At 44.0% G+C, this 15,626-nt stretch overlaps 1 protein-coding gene and 1 pseudogene across 12 annotated transcripts in view; one reads left to right on the forward strand and one right to left on the reverse strand.

Annotated features, from left to right (window-relative positions):
• Positions 1-240, reverse strand: part of ALS2 (ALS2, alsin Rho guanine nucleotide exchange factor) — a 57,531-nt gene extending 57,291 nt beyond the window's left edge. For 7 of the 12 annotated variants that reach the window (XR_002831116.1, XR_002831110.1, XR_002831115.1 and 4 more), the window contains exon 1: positions 102-180. The gene's annotated coding sequence lies outside the window, so the exon portion shown is untranslated. Of the gene's footprint in view, positions 1-101 lie in introns of all 12 variants that reach the window. The other 5 variants (XR_002831118.1, XR_002831120.1, XM_023760301.1 and 2 more) reach the window with 2 other exon arrangements.
• A 155-nt stretch (positions 241-395) lies between these two features.
• On the forward strand, positions 396-5,639 carry LOC102442718 (annotated as a pseudogene).
• The last annotated feature ends 9,987 nt before the right edge of the window (positions 5,640-15,626 follow it).

The raw sequence follows: 15,626 nt of genomic DNA on the forward strand, positions 1-15,626 counted from the left end.
CCCCCCCCCCCCCTTCCCCGGCCCCGGCCTCCCGCCCCCGGGAGGCCCGGGCCAACCCGCCCTCAGAACGCGAGGCGGCCCCGGGACGCGCACCGGCTCACCTGACGCTCTACCGGCGCATCGCGGGTCTGCATCCCCAGCGAGCTTGCAGCCCAACAACACCGCGAGATCAGCTGATTCACGGGGGGCGGGGCCTCCGGCAGACGCGGGCCAGTAGGCGACGAGCGAGAGTGAAGTAGGCGGGGTCAGATGACGACAGTGGCTAGTAGGGATCAAAATTACCCAAGAGGCGTTGGGCACTTCGGGCAAAAACCTCCGAAGGACGGCCCCTCCCTTGCCATGGGGCGGGGCCACCGGTTCTGAGGCCGGTGACGTAACTTGGAGCCGCAGGGGGCCCAGCCACCCCGTTGCTGCTGCTGGTGGCAGAGAGGTTGGTAGCTGCAGTCATTGTGTGACCGCCTCAAACGGCAAGAATCAGAAGGGTAAGTTTGCTGCTCTTTACAGCGAAAAGGCTAAAATATCTGCAAAGCGCTTCTATGGACTGGACCCCAACCGTAGTCGCTTCCGCCCCCCGCGAATGACGTCATCGCCCGAAGCGCGGGCTGGCCCTGGCGTCCACGTTTTCCCCTGCTTAGCTGCAACCCCACAGGGTGGAGGAGGGTGGGAGGGAATGGATTGGCCTCTCCTACGATTCCCACAAGGCACCCCGCTATCCAATATGAGTAAAACCCGTTTGCCTACCGCAGCCACAGCCCCACTCGGACTCAGCTCGCGCCCAAGACCCCCACGAAGATTTTCGGGAGCCGCGCGCGCGGAGGCTCCCCCTGCCGGGAGGCTGCGTGCCTTGCCAAGCCTGCAGCCTTGTATCCGGACCGCCGACGGCAGATGTGCAGTTAAGGTCTGGAGCTCCTGGCAGACATGGTCTATCACGTTCACTCACCCTCAACTCAGTTGTGGTCTTGGTCCTCCGCCCACCTGCAAACCCGTGAGCCTGCAGCAGTTGAACCAGCCTTGCCCTCTCTGCACCAGTGCTGGACACCACGTAACCTGTGAACTGGCACCAGTGCAAACCAGTGTGTCCACCTTCAGTCGGTACTTCCATGGGACCGGGCGACCTTGTAAGCCTGAAACAGTCTTTTCCAAATTGCTACTGAGATATTCTGCTATTCCCAGCCCCCTAACTTGTTACTGAATTCTACCCACCCCATTCCTTTGGTAAGAATGAAAATCTTTGCCTCCTACATTTCTGAAGAAAATGAGGCCACTGCGAAGGAATTTCCTTAACGCCCACCAGCCACTATGACAAAACCTACCTGCAGCCCTTCCTTTCCTTCTCAGAGGAGGTGTTCTGTCCTCTCAAGGTTAATCCGGCCGCTTGAACCCCGAATCCCTTCCAATCCCTTTAGAGACTTTTCTCTTTTGTGTATTTTCAGTCTCCGCCTCTCTCTTACTCGTATTCTTCAGTATATGAGCCTGTTCCTGCCTATCCCATCTTTTAATTTCTTTTTTCTCTGTCCTCATTTCTTTAGCAACCTCCTTTTCTTTCCTATCCCTTTCTATAGTCTCTACTTTTTCAGGTCTTCCGACACCAGTAGTCACCTCTTACTTTTGGAATCTAATGATTCAGTTTAAGAATGAAAACATTTTATGCAGCCGTTTAAGTGAAAGAATGAATCTATCTATTGATATGGAATGATCTGGAAGTTAGATTAAGAGAAAAAATATTAGATACTGAGTCGCATGTATTGTATTCCACTAATTGTGTATGTGTGTCAGAGAGAGAAAGAGAGAGAGAGAGAGAGAGAGAGAGAGAGAGAGAGAGGGGTGTGTCCTCTGAAAGGACACATTAAAATGTGACTAGCCCTGGCTGGGCAGCTCAATTGGTTAGAGCGTGGTCTTGAGACACCAAGGTTTGACCCCTGGTCAGGGCACATATAAGAGGCAACCAATGAATGCGTACATAAATAAATGGAATAATAAATTGATGTTTCTGCCCTAGCCAGTTTGGTTCAGTGGATAAAGCATCGGCCTGCAGACTGAAGGGTCCCAGGTTCGATTCTGGTCAAGGGCACATACCCAGGTTGCGGGCTCGATCCCCAGTAGGGGACGTGTAGGAGGCAGCTGAACAGTGATTATCTCTCATTATTGATGTTTCTATCTCTCTCTCCCTCCTTCTTCCTCTCTGAAGTCAATGAAAAATATATTTTAAAGCTCCAGTCCAGCCCTCCGAAGATGCTGTGTGCCGGCGGGAGGTTTGGAGCCTCCGGAACTGTGTGCGCGGGTGGAACTTCAGGAACCTGGGGGCTATAGGATGCAGGGTCCTGAGCGCTGAGGCCTTTAAGAAGATCCTGAAACTTCCCGCCTCAGTTTCCCCATCTGTAGAATGAAATAATAGTGCCTGTGGCATAAGGATGTTGTGAGGAATAAATGATTGACTCCCAAGTCCAACAGTACCTGGTACAGAAAAAGCATTCAGAATATAGCCATTGTAAGGTTTAAAAGCATTGAATCAACTTGTATTCCAAAATTGGACCAACACAAAGACTTGATGTGGAATCGGGAGCAAACAAGCAATGTCATCTAATGAACAAGAAAGAGTCTTGTGTTATAATGGTGAAGTCCTTGTTTTTCAATTGTCTAAAGGAAATTTTGCACATAAAGGACCTGTAGAAATACCCATGTTACATGTCAGAAGAATGGTATTTGACAGAGAAACAAGTGCATTTGTTCAGAAGTCCACTGGATCCTTTAGCATAAAGGAAGAAAACTCTGATTTAAAAATCTTGTGTTGCAACTGTGTGTCAGATTTCAGAACTGGAATGAACCTCCCTTATATTATGATACAATGCAATGAAAAGAATAATGTTTTCAAATATTTTCTACTATTTCTTCACAGTACCAATAAATTTGAAAAACGTTTGAGTTTTAGACTAGCCCATGAGTTGAAGGATGGCCTACAGGTCTTTAACGGGCCTTTAATTATATGGAAACATGTTAAAACATTCTTCTATCTCTCTCCCCAGACTAGCGAAGTTATTACTGTGTCCATTAACTTTTCCTCTATTGAGTGGGCAGGAGAGATTGAAAATCTAGGTATGGTTTTATTAGGACAAAAGAAATGTTATTTATCTGAGGAGGAAAGCACCTCAGAGCCTTCAAAATCAGATTATGCAATTTGGAACACCAGATTTTGTGTATGCTTTCTTGAAAGTGAAGAAGTAATAAGTGATACATATATTATCCCTCCTGCTTATAGCAGTGTGATAACTTGTGTGCATGTGTGTGCAACTGAGTTTGTCAACAACAAGCTAAGAATGTCTTTGATTGCCCTTACTCGGAGGAATCAGCTGATTTCATTCCAGAATGGGACTCCTAAAAGTGTGTGCCAGCTTCCATTTGAAGATCCTTGTGCAATACAACTTATGGATTCAGGTGAAGACCGCCTTCTCATTGTGTCCTTTAGGTCCAGTGCTTGTGGTGTTTGGGAAAAGAACTTTCAGGTTGCTGCTAAGTGGGAGCAAATTAGCTCAGTACTCATAGATGACTTTATTGGAGCGGGAACAGAACAAGTACTGCTACTTTTAAAGGACTCCTCAAATTCAGATTGCCTGAGTTCATTTAAAATAACAGATCTTGACAACATAAACTATTCAAGTCAAACTTTGGATTGCAATAAAGATGACGTATTTGAAGACAAAGAAGATAATCGTTATTTGGTGATTCCAGCTCTGGAAAGAAGAGTGAAAGTTGGCTTGGCTTCTATTCAGGAAGTTCAGCAGCATCTTTTGCTTAAGGAAAAAGTTATCTTAAAAACTTACAAAGCTTTAATGAACTTGCTTCAAGGAAAAGAATGTAGTACATCAATTGCAGAGGAGGAATGTCTTGTAACTCTTTGTGGTGAAGAAGAAAATCCTGTTCATACTTGTGATACGAACTTATCAGGCAATTCTCAAGTTTCAAAACAGCTAGTAGAGAAGACATGGTATCGTGTAATAGATGATAGTTTGGTTGTTGGAGTGAAAACCACATCTTCTTTGAAGCTGCCTCTGAACCAGGTGACTTTATCATTGTTAATGGATGAACCCCATAGCTCCAGCTTTCGGCTTATTAAGTGTCAAAATAGGGTGATCAAGTTGAGTAGGGACTCTTTTTCAGCACCCTGCTCAGTGCCATATGAAAAAGGACCAGAGGCAAAAAGAACCAAATTGACTGTTGATTGTGAGGAAGAGGAAGAAGAGAGCTTTGTTTGTGGACAATATTCTGAGAAAGAGTGTGTTCAGATAGTTACTGCCGTAACATCTCTTTCGCCACTTTTAGCATTCAGTCAGGTATGTTGCATTGTGCTGCTGCAAATTAGGGAGAGAGAAAATGGTAACTCTTCTGAACATCGTTTTTTTCCATGTGGCAGACTTTTTCTAAGTCTAGAAGATTTTTCAAGTGGGAAATACCTAGTGACCTTTCCAAAGAAACCTATAGAACAAATGGAAGATCTCTTTGCACTTCTTGCAACATTGCAAAGAACTTGCTTCCAAATTACATCAGCCAGATATGCCCTGACTTCAATGAGGACATGGCTCTTGGAACACATGAAATGTGAAGTAATCAAAAAATTTCCAGAAATTTGCTTTTGTAAAGGGTCAGAAAATTTGTATGGGACACTCTTCCACTGGCAACAAAGGACACCATTTGAAGGGATTTTAATAATCTATTCCAGGAATCAATCAGTTTTGTTTCAGTGCCTTCATAATCTCACCAGAGTTCTCCCTATAAACTGTTTCTTGAAAAATCTAAAATCAGGAAGTGAGGATTTCCTAAGTGATCATTTGGCATTAACTTTGGAGAAGGAATTGCTTATCCTTGGTTCTCTTTCTTCTGCCTTAGTTAAGGTTGAAAATAACTTGGTGCAGAGCTATGAAGCAAGCAAAGAAAATGGTAGTGGTGTTCTGACTGTTTTATCAGACAGCAAAGAAAACATCCAGCCCTACAGAGAAGAACTTCAGAGAGAAAAGCAAACGTTGGGGATGGACCTAAAAGTGAGTGGTGCCCTTTATAGAGAACTGACTTTGCAATTAGCTGAGGTTCAGCTGAAATCAGACCTCACTGCACAGAAATTGAGTGGTCAGTAATTATAATCTCAATTTGGTTATATTTTAAAATATTTTCCCTGCCAGAATAGTTTGGTTTCACTTGGTTTTACTTCACATTATATGCCTCCTTTGTAAAAATGAAAAGTGAGGCTTTTTGTAGAATCAGGTTTTGATGATGCACAAAATATCAAGCCTTAGAGCAGCACTTCTTGAACTGGGGCCATTTGGCCTCCCTCCAACCTTCCCCTCCCTTTCCTCACCTTCCCTGCCCAGGAGCATTTAGCTTGTTTGGAGACTACTTCTTTTAAATTGTCAAAAGGAGTGGACAGTGGGGAGGCTGACGCAGGGGTGCTATTCACATCTGGTAGGTAGGAGCCAGGGATGCTGCTAAATATCCCAGTGTGCACAGATGAACCCCCCTAGAAAGAATGATTCTTGCCCGGCTGGTGTGGCTCAGTGGTTGAGCGTCGACCTATGAACCAGGAGGTTGGGGTTCATATCCCGATCAGGGCACAGGCCCAGGTTGTGGGCTCGATCCCCAGTGTGGGGCGTGCAGAAGGCAGCCAATCCATGATTCTCTCTCATCATTGATGTTTCTATCTCTCGCTCCCTCTTCCTTCCTCTCTGAAATCAGTAAAAATATATTTTTTTAAAAAAAGAACTATCCATCCCGTAATTCAGAGGTTGAGAAATCCTGCCTTAGAGTTACACTTGATAGAAGGCAGAAGTGCTTTAACAGTATTTTGCTCTAAATCTTTCTTAAAAACTTAAATAGTTCTTTTATTGTATTCTGCTTAATAAAATCTAGCTTATGTGAATTTAAAAAAATTGATGTTCCTGTTTCTTGCTCTAAAAAAAAGTAAAATAAAAACTTTTAAAAAGTGACTAATGCCAAGGAGAATTGGGAACAAAAGTGGAAGGAAAACTCACTTTTTACTCTATGCAATATTGCACTGTTTGAACTTGTAACTTTACAAATAGAGTTTGAATATACTTTTTACTTATTTTTTGAAACATGAAAAAAGTGTGTAGTCTTATCTTCCTTCCCCTCTTATTCTTCTAGACTTCTGGGTTTTCCTCCTACTCTTTCAGGTCTTTTCAGACTCTTTCACTTGTCCCTAAAATTCTCGGATTAAATAAACATTTATTCCATGCGTATCCTGTGCTGGGCACTGTTCTAGGCCCGTGGTCGGCAAACTGCGGCTCACGAGCCACATGCAGCTTTTTGGCCCCTTGAGTGTGGCTCTTCCACAAAATACCACGTGCGGGCGCACATACAGTGCGATTGAAACGTCGTGGCCCATGCGCAGAAGTCGGTTTTCGGCCTGGGCGAGTCTATTTTGAAGAAGTACTGTTGATATTTGGCTCTGTTGACTAATGAGTTTGCCGACCACTGTTCTAGGCACTGGGGAGACATGATAATGAAAAGAAACAGGCAGGAGTCCCTGTTCTCATGGAGCTTGCACTCTGCTGGTGTGGAGGACAGCTGGTGCCATCGGTTCCTCCCTTCATGTATGCAAGTGCCACTCTGCAAGTGATGGAATCTATTTCTTCTTCCCCTGATCATGGGCTAGACTTGTGATTTTTTTTTAACTAATTGAATGTGGCAGAAATGAAGTTCAGGGACTTCTGAATTAATTCTTTAAATAAACTGGCAGCGTCCTGATCTCCCTCGGAGAAGCCAGCTGCCACCCTAAAGAAGCTTCAGCAATACCACAGATTGATAAGAGAAAGTGCAGAGATAAGCCACGTGGAAGCACATTCAGGTGCCAGAATGCGAGTGAAATCCTCAAGTTCCTTCCAGGTCAGCCCAGTTCCTGGCCAAGTGCAGCCAAATGACTGACACCAGCTAATGCCAGTGGTGCAGAGCAGCTTCGCCAAGACCTGCCTGAATTCCTGGCTGACGCTGGTTCTAGTTCCAGTCTTCTGACTGATGATCCACTGGAGGGATTGAGGAGGGATTCTCCCACTTTTTTGTTCTTAAAAGTCAGAAAACGAGGATCCTTCTGTACTCAATGGTCAAAAGCATTGAATGCCCTGGAACAATCCAGGAGTGAGTGTGTGAATGTGTGTCTGTGTGAGTGTGTGTGGGTGGAGGGGGATGGGGTGCAGCCTATGGTAGGTAATGATAGTTAGCCTAATTTTGATAATATTGCAATACAATATATTATTTGCAAAATGCTTCACATGTGTATTTTATCCTTAAAACAACTCCATGATGGGTATAATTATTCCTAAAATACAAATGAAGAAACTGAAGCCCACTGACTTTTCTAGGGTAACCCAACTACTCTAAGTGGCAGAGGGACCCATGCCCAGGTCTCCAAATCCAGATCTCCAAACTCCAAATTCTCATTCCACCACACACCCCTACACACACACACACACACACACACACACACACACTCACTCACTCACACTTGAACTCCCACTGGATCAAGGTGGTGAATAGAGAATTCAGGACTAAGATAAAAAGTAGGGTTCAAAAAGGACATGATAGAGAATAACAGAAGTAACAGGCTCAGTGAAGGCTGGCATTAGAAACGAAGACTCGTGGAGGGCAGTGTACAGGGATGTGCTCAAAGTGGGGTCATAAAAACAAGACGTAAACACTGGCTCTAGGCCCCCATCCTCCATGTATGTGTATATGTGTGGGGTGGGGGTAGCTTCACACACGTATAAATGCTATTTACTTTAACAGCCATTTATTAGGAGTCTGAAAGGAGCATAGGATAAAGTTCATACTCTCAAAGAATGCATTTACTAACGTGTTAGGAAAACAGTGAAATTAGTCCTTAGAAAACACAGTTCAGACAACCAGTGATCCAGGAGCTCAGCCTTTCAGGAGATGGGGGTAGTGGTGGGGAGAACCAGAGAGGTAAGGAAAGGTTCAGAGCAAAGATGGAACCTGCGCTAGGCCTTGAAGGAGGGGTAGAGACCGCCAAGGGAAGAGCATGTCAGATGAGAAACAGCACAGCAAGGAAGGTGTGTTGGACAGTGAGGCTACCGGTGTGGCTGCCTTGACATGTAGGTGGATGACTGGGGAATTGTGGGCGGGGCAGGGTAAAGTCAGGTTGTCAGAGCCAAGCCCAGGAATTTAGGCTGATTCCATTGGGAGTGTGTGTGTGTGTGTGTGTGTGTGTGGCTGGGGAAGGGGGGGGGTGTCTTGAGGATATTTAACCAGAAATGATCAAAAGAGTATTTTAAAAGTATACCGGAGAAAGATATTCTGGGCTTTTAAAGTAAAGTTGTAGTCTGTGTATCGCATTCTACCTAACCATTAAAATAGAGGCTGTGTGTATGTGTGTGTTACACTTTTTATTCTTACTGAATTAGATTACATCTCTCTCTATCCCAAATTAAGCAGGGGAGTTTAAACAGCTTAGACCTTTGTTTTCAAAAATGGATGCTGAGATTCCGAGTGGTTGAGATTTTAGAACAGGGGCACCCAACTCTCGTTGACATCTGGGAGCACTTTACTATGTGGCTGAACTTCATGCAAGAAGATAACCAAATGAGGAGCAAAGACCTGCTGGTGGCATGTTGTAATTTTGGGGAATGATTTAAATAGAAATGCTTCTACTCATCTCATACCAACAGTAATTAGTGGATTGAATGACTAATCACCAGATGTAGGTAAGCAAATGGTGACTTATTTTTAGACTGGAAGCATGAAGTTATATGAGAGTTGTTGAGGCACACGTTCATAAATCCTGCATTATGACATATAAGTAACCACTGGAGCAAACATATTTTAATAAAATGTAAATATCTACATATTCTTCTGTATCTGAGTTACTTTTATGTAATACTAGAGGCCCAGTTCATGAAATCGTGCGTGGGTAGGGTCCCTAGGCCTAGCCTGCGATAAGGGCCATCTTCCGCCGGTTCGCCAGTCCCCAGTCCCGCCCCGCCGATGACACCCACCCTGGTTCCCCATGGTTTCCTGTTCGCCGTCCGGTGATCAGAGCCTGCAGGATCGGGGGAGGGACCGAGGGGTGGTCAATGCACCTCATAGTGACTGGTCGATTGGTCGTTCTGGTCATTACGCCCATATGGTCGCTGGCCTTTTATTATATAGGATATGCTTAATAATGTTACACTTCTCAAGCTGGGCATTACAGTCACTTTTTTTTGGTGGTGTGCTAAAAATAAAGAGCAGTGGTTTAGGCCAAAGGGCCTCTTTTTGTGTGTGTACTACAGTATATAACATGTAAATTGTAAACATTTAAAGAAAGCATTTAGGCCCAACCTACAAAAAATAGCATCCCAAATATTTATTTGCAAGTGAGTTTGTAACTTAGAACATGTTTTCCTATAGAAACAGTGAAGTAAATACTGTATTTGTTCCTGGACTAATCTACAAATGTTATGTGATTTGTGATGTTCATATAATATGCATTTGCAATGAAAAAAAAAAAAAGGAAGCAATACTTTTGCAATGCTTTATAATTTAAAAAGAGGAGAAGCCCTTGGTACTAAGTACTTTTTCATAGGTGCTGGTGCTTAAAGAAAAGCAGGTTTTAAGGGACAAGGATGAAGAGTCCGATGGAAGTTGTGGAGCTCTGGCATGCAGAGGGGAAGGGGTAGTTAGTGGGAAACAGCCGACCCAGCCACACTGGAGCCGGAGGCAACAAGAAAAAACATGTGCCCTATGCGTACGTGGATCAAAATAGCTTCTCATATTTGGAATCAATAGGAAAAAGTTAATAAAAGCCTAACAGTTTGGAAAAACATCTATAAGTAAAACCCCGTGTTGCCAATCTACTCACACACCATTGTCAACCCTCATAAACCTGCCTGCCCCGCCCAGGCAGGGCTGGAGGTGGGAAGGGGGGAACCCCTGCAGCCACTGGGGGGAACCCCTGACTGTTCCCTTTGCACAGACCATAAAACACGCAGGAGTAGCTCGTTTTTATTTAAAATGTTGCTACTGTACTTTGTTCACCATCGATTTTTTTACATTGATTTTTAATTTAATTTTAAAATATTGCATTAAGATTATTTTTATTTGACTTGATTACCGAGGGGTGTGTGTGTGTGTGTGTGTGTGTCCCCTCTGCCTTACCCCAATCCAGGCACTGGTGGGAAGCAGCGAGGAAGCCCCCGGTTAAACTTTCCCCCCCTCTTCTTTCTTCCCTCCCCTCCTTCTCCCTCGCTCTCCCTCTTGCTCCTCCTCCCCTCCCCCTTCCTATCTTTTAATTATTTTTTTAAATGGACTTTTCTTTCTCTGGGTCTCCAGCTCCCTCACTTTCCCTGGCTGCTACTGAAGGCCCTTCCAGGGCAGGGGGCTCCTGGGGGCCGGGGGCTGGGGCAGGCAAAGGAGTTCTGAGGGGAAGAGGCCTCATCGATTTGCACAGATTTTAAAATGCTTAATTTTTAAAAAGCTGGTTCAACCCTTTAAGTTTGAGAGACTTGGGGCCACGTCCGCTTTGTCCAGCCCTGGCGACTGCTAGGCTTCAGTATGTGATAAAGGCAGGTGCAGGAGTAAACCTCTGAAGTAACCGGGTGGGGGTAAGAAAAAAGACTTTTGTAAAAGGACGCGTGTAACTTTGAGAGTTTGCCTGAGGTGGAGTCACCTTGGCTGTGAGTGGCAAAGCACACAGAAAACTGAAGTGATGGGTGGTGTAGTCAGTAGTTAGAGCATCGGCCCCACATACTGAAGGGTCAAGGGTTCGATTTCTGGTCAAGGGCATGTTCCTGGGTTGCAGGTTCAATCCTACTTGCGGGAGGCAACTGATTGATATGTCTCTCTCACATCAATGTTTCTCTCCTCCCCCCCCCCACTCCCTTCCACTCTCTCTAGAGATAGATAGAAAGAGTATCCTCAGGTGAGGATTAACAACAGCTGAGGTGAATTGTGGTGGGAGGAGAGATTTGGGGTTTGGAGGAGTCTTCTCTTAAGGAAAAAGAAGGTTGGAGGGAAGAAAAGTGGATTTGTCCAGTTCTCCATCCTGGCCACCGAGTGGTGCTGTTGGCACAAGGCTGGCTGCTTTCTGGACTTGGGCTAGAAGGCGCCAGGCACCCTGGGATGGAGATGGGGAGAGGGAGCCACAGAGGGTCCTCCATACAGTTTGTGAGTATCAGAAATTTACAAGTCAGGTTTTTGTAAGTTTTGCTGATTTGTATTTATGTACCCACAATATATGGATATTTTAAAGCACAGTAACAAACAGTACTAAAACTCTACTGTGCCGAGTCCTGTGGAATGCGCTACTCTTCAGCATGACAAAGGATGGGTTTCCACGGCTTGGCTAGACAGAGCTAGAAACTTCAGGGCAATGTTAAAGAGAGTTCTGGGAGCATTGGATGTAGTTGATAGAAATGTGCAATGACAAACTGTACACAGGGGTCATTATCTTTAGTCAGCAGCCTGAGCACGTCTACAGTGAACTGACTGTCCGAGTGCACCTTGACTGGGGGGCTGGTAGGAGGAGAGGCAGGGAGTGGGCATGTACCTCAGCTTCTGCTCTCAGTGGTGCGTGTTTCCTGTCGGAAAGAAAGTCTTCCACAGGGTTTAGGATCCCATCCTGAGTACCAAGAAACAGAAACCCTGTGCTCAGTTGATGGACCCACTGTGTGTCGGGGAAAAGGGTACTCACTGTGTGGTGAAGAGCATGGATCCTAAAATCAATACCAGTGGGTTTAAATTCTGACACTTGCACTCTAAGAAGCTTTGGACACTCCCCAGTTTTCTCATCTACAATTGGGGTGGTAAATAGCTATGTCGCGGAATTTAAATGAGATGATGTGTATGAAGTGCTTGCTTAGAACAGATCAAAGGAAATGGTAGCCATAGGAGGTGGAACTGCCTCCTAAAGGAAGGGAGGGCCAAGAACAGGCGTGGAAACTCTCCGGTGTGACTTGTTGTCTCAGGAAGGAAGGTGAAGTAGGTTTAAAGTGTGGACTCTGCAGCTGCTCTGCCTTGGCTCAAATCCTGGTTTCACCACTTCTTTCTTGTGTGGCCCTGGGCAAATTATTTAATACGTCTGACGGCGGAATTGTCGTGAGTAAATTACAAGTAAGCCATGTCTTTGCCTTATTATTAGTCGCTTTTTCCCCTACCGATAGCCAGGAGGCTTTGACTAAATAGGTAGCGAGTTGCCTCACCATGGGACCTGACTATATTTACAAATCTATTCTTTATTAAAAGAACATTAAATCACTCTTTTAAAAACCATGATGTTATGTCGAAAGTGGAAGATTAAATATAAAATTGGCGTCCTCTATATCCGTGGGCCACCAATCCTCAGTTCAAGTCATTTCTGGAATTTTCCGTCAATGCCTTGACTCCAGAAATGAAGACAAGCAATCATACAAATGCAAAAAATAAAAAACCACAACAGAAGACATCTGGTCTGCAGAAGCACAGTTTTATTTTATCCTGGAAATAGGGAGTCTCCCACTTTCCCTGCACCTACAGATTCCTGAAGATTCCTATATAGTTTTAGACAAAGGGTCCTTTTTAGGCACAGTGCTCAGTCTAATTGCGTTGTTTCACAAGCTAAACCATTGTGTCACAGGAACACCTTGCAATTAGATTTCTTTACCTGCCTGTGAAATGTCTCTTTTAACCTGTCATTACTTCCCAGTAGTTTCAGAGGGTGGACCCTACACATATGGAATCGCTCAGCACGCTGGAGCGTTCCATCTGTAGCTCACAGTTTTGATCCACAACAGGTTTAACTACTCTTTCCAAGCGAAGGCCAGGATGTGGGGAGAGCCCGAAAGGGAGACGGAATCTAGTGTTACAGCCAGGAGCACGGAACTTCAGGCTAGAAAACTGGAACTGGGGCATTCGGCATTTCTGAGCAGAAATTTCCAAGGGCTGTAGGCCTGTTCTTACATCAGTAAGAGCTTGTGAAATTTGGAAACGTGGCCATCTTGCTCCACATATTTTTTTCTCCTTAACTTGTTAGTTTTGAACCCTCGTCTTTCCCGAAGGCAGTGGAAATAGAAGGTAGCACTGGAACCTATACCACCAACTTCCTTGTGAAAACGAAGTACAAGCACACAAACAGCACACTGACCCGCAGTGACAGTGGGATGGAAAGGACCACAGATGCATGTAGTTACAGAGGAGACCCGGACACCACGTGCTTGCAGTTCTGCTTACAGTCAGCAGACAGCACTGTCCGCCTGTAAACGTTTCGGGGGAAACAAGAGTTGAAAGTTCTCCAGGAAGAAGAGAGACATGATTGAAGAATCATACTCTGTAGCTGTTATTTGGACCAAAGATGATGTCACATGAGTTTTGATGAGTGAACAGTCACTTCACTATTACTGGTTCACCTTAAATAGAATAACTAATTTCAATCTAGTCCTAATGAGAAATGAGACCAAACAGAGATTTTTTTTTTTTTTGCCTTTTGTGCAAATTCAATGATCAGTGTCTCCTCGTTAAATGAAATTTGGAAAATTCAGTAGTCTTCACAGATATTTTTTACTGTTTGCTAGATTAGTAACCTTGGGAAGGTTACATCAGTTCTCTGAGACTCGGGACCCTCATGATTAAGTGGGGATAATAATGTTGCCTACTCACCGTCATGGGCTGGAGGATCAACAGGAGGCTGACGCAGAGCAAGCTGTTACTGTTGTTACTACTACTACTGTACTGAGATAGGCCGAGCCTCTCCTAAACAGATGGGAATGTTTTTCAGTTAGTTTTTTTTTTAAGCCTCTCCTGGATAAGTTTAAAGTTTCTCTTCAGAGCTCTGCTCCGCACCTGCTCCAGGAGATACCAGCCAATGGGGGGAGCCTGGAAAGCAAAGAGCTCCCTCTGCGCCTGCGTGAAGAGCCCCGCCTTACATAAGCCTGACCCCAGCAGCAGTTTGGGGGAGCCATGCTGTTGTTAGTCTATGCTCCCCTGGTGCATCAGGCTCACTCCCTTTCTTCTTTCTCTCTACCTTTTGGATTTGTTTTGCCTCCTCTCCTGATTTCTACCTAGAGAGGGGGCAAGACTCCCTTTGGTGGTCAAACTACCATTGTACTTTTATCTAAAGACACACACACACACACACAAACACACACACTAGAAGTAGGCAGAAATGAATATAAATAAATAATCAAAAGAGAAAAATAAATAATCAAAATGTATGGATTTCATGTGAATGTGTTTTTAAGAATATTGTTTTTGCCCAGCCAGTGTGGCTCCAGTGGTTGAGTGTTGACCCAGGAACCAAGAGGTCTAGGTTCGATTCCTGGTCAGGTCACATACCCAGGGTTTTGGACTCAGGCCCTGGTGGAGGCATGTGCAGGAGGCAGCAAATCAATGAACTTTCTCTCTATCCCTCTCCCTTCTCTCTCTAAAAATCAATAAAAACATATTTTTAAAAAATAATTTTTTTCTACTTTCTTATTTAGAAAATTCTTAAATACACAAAAGTGAACCTCCATTAAACCACCATCTAGCTTAAACATTTATCAACATTTTTACTAATTTTGTTATTTTTATTCCCAACATTATTTTTCTGGAATATTTTAAAACAAGGAAATTATATCATTCTGCCTATAAATATTTAGTATGCATTTTTAACTGTAGGATTGTCTTAAAACATAATTACCATGCAAAATTAAAAATGATTCTTAAGATCATCTAATACCATATTTAATTTTTCATATTTGTCTCAGAAATGCCATTTTACAGGGCATGGTTACCAGGGGCTGGGGCATGGGGGAAATGGGGAAATGTTGGTCAAAGATATGTATATATAAATTCAGATTTGCAGGATGAATAAATTCTGGAGATATTCAGCAGGGTGACTATAGTGAGCAATACTGTATTGCATACTTGAAATTTGCTAAAATAGCTGCTCCTAATTGTTCTCGCAAACAAAAAATAACTATGTGCAGGGACAGATATGTTAATTAGCTTGATTGTGGTAAACATTTCACAATGAACACATATATCAAAACATAATCTTGTATACCTTAAATATATACAATTTTATTTGTCCATGATGCCTCATTAAAGCTGGTTGGGGAGAGAGATGTTTTACAGTTGATTTGTTCTAATCAGGATTCAAACAAGGTTTACATATTGCTCTGTTGAAGCTCTTAAGATTTCTGAATTATCTTCTTTTTTTATGTCATTGATTTGTTAGATAAAGCAGGTTATTCATCTTTGCTGACATCGCTGTTTGCTTCCTTGTAGTGTTATTTAACTTCTCTGTCCTCTGTATTTCTTGTAATTTGGTATGAGATCTAGACACTTGATTAGGTTCAGACTAAATTTTTTTTCTTTAGTCAAAACTACATCAGCCCTGGCGGGTGGCTCAGTTTGGAGCACCACCCTGTGCACCAAAAGGTGGTAGGTTCGATTCCCACCAGGGCACATATCTAGGCTATGGGTTTCATCCCCAGTCAGGGCACTTACAGGAGGCAACCAGTCGATGTTTGTCTCTCACATCAATGCCCCCCCTCCTCTCTCCCCACCTCTAAAATCAATAAAAACATATCCTGCCCAGCTGGTGTGACTCCGTGGTTGAGCACCAACCTATCAACCAGGAGGTCACAGTTTGATTCCAGGTCAGGGCACAT

The sequence above is a fragment of the Myotis lucifugus genome, unplaced genomic scaffold (genome assembly GCF_000147115.1).
Source record: "Myotis lucifugus unplaced genomic scaffold, Myoluc2.0 scaffold_3, whole genome shotgun sequence".
NCBI lineage: Eukaryota > Metazoa > Chordata > Mammalia > Chiroptera > Vespertilionidae > Myotis > Myotis lucifugus.